We start from the raw sequence: 12,265 nt of genomic DNA, 5'->3' as shown, positions 1-12,265 counted from the left end.
AGAATTAAAAAAACATCATGGCATATGGTAGCTATGTTACCCGCATTTCCATTGCTCCTGGTTGTGAGAATTACACAGTTCTACGGCAATTAGCAACAACCTAATAAGGTTAATGTATGTACAGTATGTTAAACACTGGTCTCTTCCGGAGGAAAACAAGACTTTTTTTTTTTTTAATCACCATAGAATCTGGTAGTTGATTGAAGAACACAGGAATTTTTATGACAGTCTGGTTCAGTGGCGGCCGGTCCATAAAGGGCGCAGTCCCCCTAGCTTGCATGCGGGGCACCGGACTAATGTTTTTTGTGAGGTCTGTCTTTTTTTATTTTTTTTTACAAGCACATGATTAGAGCCTGTGGCTCTAATTGGGTTGTAAAAGGTTGTCCCCGAACCCACCCACTTGTGATACTAGCGATGTTGGAACATGATGGAACAAGCCGATACATTTGGCTTGTTCCATCGTGCCTTGGGTCACCCAGGCTCCATCATTGATCTCCATGGTTGAGAATTATCTTTTTGTTTTATTGTTGGCTTCAAATATTGTGATCTATCAGCTGCTGCTTATTTAACTAACCACCCAGAGCCACATCTTATGCAACCTCCATTGGTACTGCAAGTCCGAAAGTGTTTTACAATGAGCTCTGTACTGTCCATCTCAGCATGTCAAAGTTCTAGGTCTAGTTTTCACCTAGTTCCGTTAGAGCTCCTCTTTTGGCAATTGGTTAGCGATTCTCCCATTGTTCCCATGAGTTGCTGGAGCAGCAGTAACTGTTGTATCCACCAATATTTAACATCCATCTGGTCCCAGCTTTGTGCCTGGATTTTTCTGTTATACTTCCACCTACAGAAGGCTGGGACACTGGCAAACAGAAAAAGATTTCAACGTAAAGGGGAAGTTCTGCTGGTTTGCATCACTGCCCCCCCCCCCTTAAATTGGCACTTTTTTTGGGGGGGGGGAGGGTACCTGGTTTTGACAGCTACCCACTCCCACTTACGATCAAATCGCTGCGGCGATCCAAAAGTCTAGTCTGCCCTCCTTCCCCCGCTTCCTTCAGGGACTCATCACAGGTCCCAGAAGACTGTAGGACCATTTACAAAGCACAGTGCAGTTTTGCACATGTGCAGTAGGAAAGCGGCAGTGAAGCTTAAAGGCTTCACTGTCAATTTCTCTTACTTAACGTGGAACTTTACGCAAAAGGAAAGTTCCACTTGTTTGCATCCCCCACCACCAAAAAAAAAAAAAAATAAAAAAAATAAAGTGTCAAATATGGTAGCGGAGGTTTTGACAGATACCCACACTCCCACTTCCAGTCCGATTGCTGCAGAGATCCGAGCAGAAGCTTGGCCTCTCCTCCACCATACCACAGCCTTCTAGGACACATCACAGGTCCCAGAAGACTGAGGGACCAGCCTGTATTTGTAGCTGCTGACTTAATATTTTTTTTGGGGGGGGGTGGGGGGACAGCTTCTGTATAAACCATCCTCCACTCAGCATACATGGCTTTGTGAGAAAGCAATACACAGGAAAGAAAAGAAAACACTCAGGACTGGGACCTGTGTTCCTCAATGGAAGCACAAAAATCCTTTCTTCATCATCTATTGAGAGAAAGAGGAATTCTATTACAGTCGGGATGCCCAAAAGCATTTCAACTGAGGGGTAGGCAACAGCCACTGGTATGAGCAATAACATTCAGAGCACTATTATATGGACTGAGGATCAACCAGATTTTCTAAAAGTACGACAAAACAATAAGACCACCACCAAGTGGAAAACTCCCGACCAAAGGAGCTATGGCTCTGCCAGTAAGAACTGGAGCAAGCTCCCAAATAACAGATGGAAATGACACACTACCAAAACACGATGAACATTACAATGGATAAACAAAAGAAATCCCCTAAGACAGGGAGATCCCTAGGAGAACTGCACCAAAGTCATCCTCAAGGGGAATATAGCAAGCAGGTGGAACCTTGCAAAAAAGAGGGAATTGGCAGGATCGATGGTACCTCAAAACCCAACTGGTGCACTAAACAGTCTATCTGAAAGCGGTTTTAAACCCAAAACCAAAAATTTGATATATTGCAGCTTACCAATCATTAGATTGGCGGCAGTATCAGTTCTTTTCTTCATCTTTTCTCTCTGTTTTCACCTGGTGATTTGGCCAGTAACACCTCCTCTATTACAGTGCCTCCATTTTAAATGAAGGAGCACAGGGGCACCTTTGGACAGCAGTATTTTTAATCTGGGGGAAGGGGAGTGTTAGATGTGCTAACAGATTTAGATACACTAGGCAATAGCAGCTACAGCAACAGTTCTCTTTTTACCTTTTTGGACAAAGGTTTTATTATAAATGAATAAAAGCTGATCATTGCAAGCACCTGTTAGTGGTAAATTGTTTGGTCTTACCCCTTTAACTGCTACAACTGCAAAAAAAAGTGGTTAAAAAAACAAAACAAAAAAAAAAAACAGGCTTACTGGCAGGATCACTATTTGAAAAAAGGAAAGGAAATTTTAAAAAGCTAACTATTGCAGCCACCACGCCTGGTAAGCTGCAATATAATAAAATGTGTGCTTTTTGGTTTAATACAGTTTTAAGGACAAGCAGAAATGCAACCAACATTTACTGTGTACCCAAGGAGTGACAGATAAAACTGCACACCTGTATGACACGATTCTAGGAGCCAGTCACCTTGCCCCAGGAATGAGGAATAAAGCAGAAAGCACTTACTCAGAAGGCTGCAAAACCAGTACCAGGGGTAGACCCAGGAGAAGTCTTCACAGCTCGGACTGTGAGAGCCCAGAAAACAGACACCCTTAAGCGAGGGTCTCTTGAGTGTTCTGTAATGGGGATGCCAGGAGAAGTCACTAGGGTGGATATAAACGTCCACTACTTACAGGGGGTACTTCTGTGGAATACTGAATGCACAGAACCTTATGAGCTAAAGAACCAGCTGGAGAAGATTTTTGTTGATCTTGTAATTCAGGAGATCCCTCAGGAGAGGGATATGACTGATAGAAAACATCCTATAAAGGAGGGGTGTGAACTCAAGAGCATGGTCATACAGGACTGGGCAGATATACCCTTGGAACAACCCTATAAGGAGAGTGATGAGGGACAACTGAAGAGATCAAATTCAAGGGTTAAGCCTGATAGCTACAGGGGGTGACCTGGGCACCCAAAAACTGAGGAGGGACACTGCCCAGGGACATAGCTGAATGAACTTGGGGGCATGCTTCCATGCAGAAGGGTTACTAGAGGGTTTGGAAGACCTCTGGCTGTAAACAGGCTAGGAATCCTATGGGCAATGACTGTGGTAAAAGATGCAGTAGGGTTGAGTACTTCCAACCCTTCCATAGACCTCCTGCATAGAAGCATGCTCAGGCCAGCGATGGCATTGCCAACCACAATGTCAACAGCAGGTCTAGAGACAAAGTCCCTAAAAGGGCCACAGTCAGATGCCCAAGTTCCAAGCACATAGCCAGAGTGTCCTACACAATTCTATGGACATCAGCCCCATGCGAGACAAGTTTTAATGCTTGTGAAAATCCATCACAGCTGAAACACAAGGTTCCAGATATTTTCTCCAATCACTCAAGTGCATGAGGGCCTTCTCTAGGGATGGATGGTCCCCTTCGAGGTGTCTATCTATTCTGACATTTGGAGCAGGAGCAGTGGTAGAAGGATTCTCCTCAAGGCTGGATGGCAATTTCTTGTGGTGCAGCAGCGAGGTAGTTCCCAGTGCTTCAGCCCAACCTTACTTTACCTTGTATCTGAAGATTCAATAACACCTAGGGCCGTGGCACGGCTCTGGAAATAAAAAGCACTCCGAGGTTAGCTAACAAAGTAACTCAGGTCTGGAAAGCACCACAATGAAAAGTCCAGTTTTTTTTTTTCGGCAGTGTTCCCACCTTCTTCAGGAAACAGTATAACTCAGCTGTGATTGAGATATCCCTCAGTAGATGATAAAGAAATTATCTTTCTGACGGAAATCCTAATTTTATCAGTCATCAGTGATCACTTTTCTACCAAGAATACTGTGTGTTCATGTTCACTAAACAATACTAAGTGAATTCTGTGCTCTAATGCCATGTACAAACGACCGGACTTTCCAACAGACTAGGTCCAACGGTCTTCTCGACGGACTTCCGAGGGACTTTACAACGAACGGACTTGGCCCCACACAATCACATCAAAGTCCAATGGATTTGAGCGTGATGACGTACGATTGGACTAGAATAAGGAAGTTCATAGCCAATAGCTGTCCTAGTGTCGGTTTTCGTCCGTTGGACTAGCATACAGATGAATGGATTTTTTGACCGGGCTCGAGTCCGTAGGAAAGATTTGAAATAAGGATGCAACTAACGATTATTTTCATAATCGATTAGTTGGCCGATTATTGTTTCGATTAATTGGTTAATAACCTTAAAAAAAAAAAAAAAAGTGGGTCGAATTGACGTTCATTTTCAACCACAGTGACGGGAAAATTTGGAAATAATAGAAAACTTCTTAGTCAAAGGAATTTTCAGGCAATGTATGTGGTTTTTCGTTCAGAAATTGCATTCATTTTAAAAACAGAATGTTAAAAAGAAGTGAAATTTTCAAACAAAATTCTTTCATTCAGCGAATGTACAAAGAATGTATGAGTCTGTCGGACAATTCAATCGTGTGTGGGCTCCATCGGACCTTTGCTTGCCAAAAATCCAGCGGACAGAAATAGAACATGTTTTAAATTTTTCCACCAGAACTCCGCCAGACCAAGAAATCCGTTCGGGTGTATGCTAGTCCGACGGACAAAAACCGACGCCAGGGCAGCTATTGGCTATGCACTTCCTTATTCTAGTCCGGTCGTACGTCATCACGTTCGAATCCGTCAGACTTTGGTGTGATTGTGTGTGGCCAAGTCCGTTCATTCGGAAAGTCCGTCAGAACTCCGCCGAAAGTCCATCGGAAAGACCGTCGGACCTAGTCCCTCAAAGTCCGGTCGTGTGTACGCGGTATTAGTACTTAGTGGAGAAACCCTTTTGGCAAGCACAGAGGCTTCAGTGCTGGTTTCCCCCTAGTGGAGAAATTGGCTCGGGTAAAGACACCGTTGAATTCCTGGACAAGTGAGTTTCCTAATATTAAAAGTCAGCAGCTACAGTATTTGTAGCTCTTTTAATGTTCTCCACCATCATAGCAAGAGTTTAACCAGTTCCAGACCAGCCTCCACAGTTGCACTGTGGCAGGTTGGCTCCCCTGGCTGAACCGCCGTACATGTATGTCGGCCCATTCAGACGCTGTAGGAGGCATGTGTAATGCGAGTGCGATGACCACTAGGCACCCGTGACAGAATGATAACCAGGATCTGTGTGTGTAAACACACAAATCCCAGGTCTCTCAGGGGAGAGGAGAGAGATTGTGTGTTCATACTAAGTATGAACACTGATCTCTCTCCTCCGCTAGTCAGTCCCATCCCCTCTAAATTTAGGGAACACAGTTAACCTTTTCACTGCCAGTGACATTTATACACTAAATCAGTGCATTTTTATAGCACTGATTGTTGTATAGTTGCCAATGGTCTCAAAAATGTATCAAAAGTGCCCAATTTGTCCACCGCAATAATCGCAGTCCCATAAAAAATAAATAAAAAAAACCCCCGCTGATCACCGCCATTACTAGTAAAAAAAAAAAAAATTATAATAATAATAAATAATAATAATAATGTCATAAATCTATCCCCTATTTTGTAGATGCTATAACTTTTGCGCATACCGATCAATATACGCTTATTGCGATTTTTTTTTACCAAAAATATGTAGAAGAATACATATTGGCCTAAAATGAGAAAAAAAAAATTGTAAAAAAAAATTTGGGGCTATATTATAGCAAAAATTAAGAATATTGTGTTTTTTTCAAAATTGTCGCTCTTTTGTTTATAGCGCAAAATATAAAACCCCAGAGGTGATCAAATACCACCAAAAAGCTCTATTTGTGGGGAAAAAAATCAATCTATTTAGTTTGGGTACAATGTCGCATGACCGCGCAATTGTCAGTTAAAGTGACGCAGTACAGAATCGCAAAAATGGTCTGGTCATTGAGCAGCCAAATCTTCCGGGCTGAAGTGGTTAAAACCCTTTCCATAACACAATTTCTACTGAGCACAAAGCTGCAATTTGCAAATATTGAGAGAAGAAAATGCAAATGCTACAAGTATTACAAAACCCATCCTGGTATGCCAGAGGTGCCCTAAAGACATTAAAAATAATTTATAGAATGAAATGAGGAGGACCAGAATGAAAGTGCGAGTATCTTTTCCCTCCAGAGTTCTCATTGCAGAAATAATTTTTTTTGCTGCTTCTGGATCACCACAAAGTGTTTCTTCACCAGCAGCATCTTCAAGTAAGGAAGTGTTACAAGCTACCGCCTCCAAAATATACACAGTCCCTTAATTTATAGATAAAATGACACCTGAAAATCAGTAAAACATTGATCAAGCTGACAATATATTCTTCTGGATCAGCATTGTCAAGAACGAAAAATGCATATTAGCAGGAAGATTTTACATTATTATGGGGTGAATTCACTAACAGTTAAATAACGCTGAAAAAAAATGCGGTAAAATAATGCATGTGGAAACAATTGTGCAAACAGTCAATTCACTAAGAATTGTACAGTAAATAAGGAAGGCAGTATTGTTTTCGATTATGCGGTAATTACCGCATTTTTTCATGCGGTAATTCACCGCATTGAGCTGGTTGCTAAGGAGCAGGCTGGGAAGCTGGTCACCAAGTTAAGGTGGTTGTAAACCCTTACAAACCACTAGATTAAGGCTTACCTGTAGGTCCAAGATATATCTCCTAAACCTATACGGTTTAGGAGATATTTACCTGAAGACAGCCACTGCTGTCTACGGCGCATGCACCGTAGACAGCGGCGCGCAGGGCAAGCCACAGATCGCGGTGATATGCTGCGAGTGACTGCTCCCATGCGCATGCACGGGAGTGACGTCATCGCTGCTCCGGCGAATCACAGCGCCGAAGCAGCGAGACCCACCAAGAAGATGGACGCTCTGAGCTACAGGAGACAACTGTGACTTCGCTGGCTCCTGTGTCAGGTAAGTGACACATAATGGACTACTATGCGATGCATAGTAGTCCATTATGCTTTACCTTTGCAGGGAATCAAAGAGGAAGTAAACTCATCAGGGTTTACTTCCTCTTTAACAATGGATAAGTCATCAGCTTATTTGGCAATTAAAAATTATGAAAAAAATAAAACAGAGTGGGTTCCCCCCAAAATCTATACCATACCCTTATTTGAGCATGCAGCCCAGCAGGTCAGGAAAGGGGGGGATGGGGAGTGCCCCCGCGCCAAATAACAGACAACATGCCCACCCACCCCATAGCACCTTGTCCTCATATTAATGGGGACGAGGGCTTCTTCCCCACAACACTGGGGTGTGGTTGTGGGGGTCTGCAGGCGGAGGGCTTATCAGAATCTATATTGTACCCATGCCTATTCACCAAAAAAGTGTAAACGTGAATAACAGTACAAATCGTCCCGATGTAGATCCATTGTCAACCACAACACCCGCCGCCAAACCTGGAAAAAAAAAGGAGAAGAAAAAGGCTCCATTCAGTGATGTCACAAAGGGGGCATGCCGTCAGACGGCCCCACCCCTTACCTATTTAAGAACTTTCAAGCAGGCACACCACAGGAGTGTTTGTCACGAGCAGAGCCTTTTGTTTAACTTTTTTCGTGTGAAGCGGGATTGAAGATGAATCTACATTGGGGGAAAGTTTTTTTTTAATAAAGGAAGTTATTTACTTTTAAAACTTCTTTGGACAATGGGTAGGGGTACAATGTACTCCATACTTATTCATATAGGGCTGGATAAGCTCCCTGCCCGCAGACCCCCACAGCCAAAGGGTTGTGGGGAAGAGACCCTTGTCCCCATATTAACATCCCTTCCTGTTGAGGGCATGTGGCCTGGTATGGTTCGGGGGTGGGGGTTTTGCTCCCCCCCCGCTTTCCTGACCTGCCGGACTGCATGCTCGGATAGGAGTCAGGTACATTTTGGCGTGGGGTTCCCCTTAACATTCATACCACACCCGAACGGCCTGGTATGCATGGGGGGGGCCTTGCTTTTTTTTTTTTTTTTTTTTATTACCAGCATTTTTTTTTTTTTTTTTTTATGGGAACAGAGGGGCGCCAGACTGAGTGCAGTATAAATCATATATTTAATAAAAACAAGTAGTAACTCACAGGTTAAATTAGATGAGTTCAGTATGTGGTGAAAATCGCCAGTCCTGGAGTCTCATAAATGTCTTCCCTTTGCAGCGTGGGGCACTGGTGTGATCTTACAGGGATCCAGAAAATGCTGGGAACCAGGAGGCAGGAAACAAGAAGCAGCTGGTTGTGACTTCACAGGAACAGGAAATGTGATTATTCACAGTGGCAAGGAATGGTAATGCATTTCGAAGCTACAGCTTCTTCATTAGACCATTTTTATTTTTTTACAATCAGCTGTCAGTGGAGAACCCACTGACTGCTGATGAGTCGTCCGTTGCTAAGGCCGACTCCTTAACAACCAGCTATTTGAGGGGGGGGGGGGCCCACTGTTTTTTGACAAATATAGCATGTGATAACGCCAGCAAAACCCTGGTGATAAACATTGCACTTTTTTACTTTCCGTTCTGGTTGTGAATTGGATTTTTTATGGATGCTTATTGCATGGTTTTAAACAATATTGACTGCACATTTTTCATTTCACATTAAATACCACATAATCTTTTTTCTTCTTTTGTGAATTGGACTTAATTTACCGCATGCAATAATTTATGCAAATGGATCACATGACTGCATTATCGCATGAGGTAAACGTTAGTGAATTGACCCCCATGAGGGAACAAGGGGTTCTCATGTATAGGTAAAATGTTCTTATCATATACAGCACAGTCCTTGTTATTTCATTAGTAATAAAAAAAAAATACACAGTGAAGATATTTGCCAGCACACCATGGAACGACATAAATAGCGTCCAAACGGGTAATTTATTGCATGATCACAACACAAGGAGAGTGCAACGTTTCGGAGTCACACAGGACCCCTTCGTCAGGCATGGGGGAGCTAAAAAATGCCCCTGCCCATTGAAATTAATAGGCAGCACTTTCAAATCGCTTTGAAAGCTCTGCAAAACTAGACTTTTTTTTTTTTTTTTTTTTTTTTAAGGTCACATGACCTTAAAAAAATCCACCCCGCTAGCGCCCAAAAAGCGCTGCTAAAGCACAGTGAAAAAGGACTGGCACTTTAGCGACTCTGCCGTGTGAAAGGGACCTTACTGAATAAGCTGTACTTTTATTTTAAGCATAATACTTATGTACACTGCATTTCACCTTCCCAGTGAAGCAAAATGACTTTCAATTTGCAAAAACCTACTCCACATTGATTTTTTTTTTTTTAATTTTCAGAAAATTTCATTTTTTCCCCCCAGAAAAAACACAGTGAAGAAATTTTTTTTTTTTTACCCTGGCCTCGATGCCACAGCATACCAGCAAGCTACATTAGGTGGACTTTACTGGTAGACTAAATAGTAGGAGTGCAACAGATCAAAAAACCCACAGATCGGATCGTTCCTCGGATCAGTCATGGATTGGATAGTTTTTCGGATCAGCAAATAATAATTGAGTTTGCAAAAACCTGTGAAAATTCCACCACCATATAGTCCCCACTGTAATATCCACAATCTCCCCCACTGTAATAATGGCCGTGGATGGCTGGGTATCGCAGAGTATTTCAAAGTATGGCTGGGTATCACCGAGTATTGGCTGGGTATCGCAGAGTATTGCAAAGTATGGCTGGGTATCACCGAGTATTACAGAGTATTGGCTGGGTATGAGCAGAGTATTGGCTGGGTATGGGCAGAGTATGGGCAGAGTATGGGGGGATGGCTGTGACTGCACTTGTCACAGAGCAGCGCTGTGGGCACTACAGATCCTTGGTCTGCCTTAAAGTGGAAGTCCATGCAAATTCTAAAATCCCTGCATCTATAGACACCAGGGATCTAACACTAACCCCTCTATCTCTGTAAAGAAAAAACAAGTATACATTCCTTTTTGGAAGCAGATCTGACCCGCTGAGCCATCAGCCGCAGCTTCTCTGTGTAGGCGGGTGCAGAGGAGACTGAGTACAGTGGAAGCCCCATAGTACTCTGGGTGACATCACTTCCCATTCATTTCACAGCCGTTGTCATCTGTGTTCTCTGCAGAGCTTCCAGCACTGGAGATCGGGTCGGAGCGGGTCAGAGCGGCTTCCTAAAAAAGGTATGTATACTCATCTTTTCTTTACAGGAACATAGAGGTTAGCGTTAGATGACTGGTGTCTACAGATGCAGGGATTATAGATTTTGCATGGACTTTCACTTTAAGAGTTCCCTTCACTGGAAGGCGCCAAGCCCAACCCCTGAAAAACAACCCCACTCCATTACCCCCCCCCCTCCGCCAAATGATTTGGGCCAGTGCACAAAGCAAGGTCCATAAAGATATGGATGAGCGATTTTGGGGTGGAGGAACTTGATTGTCCTGCACAGAGTCCTGACCTCAACCAGATAGAACACCTTCGGGATGAATTAGAGTGGAGACTGCGAGCCAGGCCTTCTCATCCACATCAGTGCCTGACCTCACAAATGTGCTTCTGGAAGAATGGTCAAACATTCCCATAGAAACCCTCCTAAACCTTGTGGACAGCTTTCCCAGAAGAGTTGAAGCTGTTATAGCTGCAAAGCGTGGGCCAACTCAATATTGAACCCTACAGCCTAAGACGCCATTAAAGCTCATGTGTGTGTAAAGGCCGGCGTTACAATACTTTTGGTAATGTAGTGCATGCGCTGAAGCACATGTTTTTTAATGTTCTACTTTAAAGCGGTAGTAAACCCGCAATTTTTTTTTTTTTTTTAAACCTGCAAAGCAAAATGCATAATGAGCTAGTATGCACCGCATACTAGCTCATTATGAAATACTTACCTTAGAACGAGGCCCCGACATCTGGCCCGATCCACGCCAAGGGAGCTGACATGCTCCCTCTGCGTTTCTTCCGGGTATCGTGGCTCCGGCCACTCACAGCGCCGGAGCCGCGATACCCGGAAGAAACGCATGCGCGCGGGAGATTTCATTCCCGGCCGGCCGGCCACTGCCGGATTTTCAGGCCGAGAATCCCCCTGTGCGCATGCGTCGCTGCAGTCAGCGGTGCATACCGAGGGGGATATCTCCTAAACCGTACAGGTTTAGGAGATATTTTTTTTACCTACAGGTAAGCCTTATTATAGGCTTTCCTGTAGGTAAAAGTTAAAAATGTGGGTATACAACCACTTTATTGTAATCACAAAAATATGGAAGATTGTAAAATGGTAGCCATGTCAAACACTACTGTAACGGTAAAACTTTTTTGCGGAAGGGAGTTTAACAAGACACGTAGCCACTCATTAAAATAAGAAAAGAGGTTTAACCTTAACCACTTCAGCCCCGGAAGATTTGGCTGCTGAATGACCGGGCCATTTTTTGCGATTCGGCACTGCGTCGATTTAACTGACAATTGCGCAATCATGTGATGTTGCACCCAAACAAAATTGACTTTTTTTTCCCCCCACAAATAGAGCTTTCTTTTGGTAGCATTTGATCACCTCTGCAGCTTTTATTTTTTGTGCTATAAACAAAAAGAGCGACAATTTTGAAAAAAAAAAAAAAAAACAATATTTTGTACTTTTTGCCAAAAATTCGCAGTTTAGGCCGATTCTTCTACATATTTTGGGTAGAAAGAAAAAAAAAAACAAAAAAAAAAAAAACGCAATAAGCGTTGATCGATTGGTTTGCGCAAAAGTTATAGCATCTACAAAATAAAATAGGGGATTTATAGCATTTTTATTATCATTTTTTTTTTACTAGTAATGGTGGCGATCTGCAATTTTTATTGTGACTGCGACATTATGTCAGACACTTTTGACACATTTTTGGGACCATTGGCATTTATACAGTGATCAGTGCTATAAAAATGCACTTATTACTGTAAAAATTTCACCGACAGGGAAGGGGTTAACAGTAGGGGGCAACAATGTTCCCTGTGTGTGTTTCTAACTGTAGGGGGAGGGGACTGACCTAGAGGGGATGACAGATCGTGGTTCCTAGCTATTAGGAACTCACGATCTGTCACTCCTCACCGAACAGAACAGGGATTTGTGTGTTTATACACACACACACACACACACACACACACACACACACACACGTCCCTGT

The 12,265-nt window shown here is 43.1% G+C and overlaps 1 protein-coding gene across 1 annotated transcript in view; it reads right to left on the bottom strand.

Moving 5' to 3' along the window:
* Positions 1–12,265, bottom strand: part of PNPO (pyridoxamine 5'-phosphate oxidase) — a 93,778-nt gene that overhangs the window by 39,945 nt on the left and 41,568 nt on the right. The gene's annotated exons all lie outside the window — the stretch shown is intronic.

This window comes from Lithobates pipiens, unplaced genomic scaffold (assembly GCF_037356315.1).
Source record: "Lithobates pipiens isolate NorthernLeopardFrog02 unplaced genomic scaffold, aLitPip1_a1.2 Scaffold_28, whole genome shotgun sequence".
NCBI lineage: Eukaryota > Metazoa > Chordata > Amphibia > Anura > Ranidae > Lithobates > Lithobates pipiens.
Note: the sequence above shows the minus strand (reverse complement) of the source record. Positions and strands in the feature narration are given on the sequence as shown.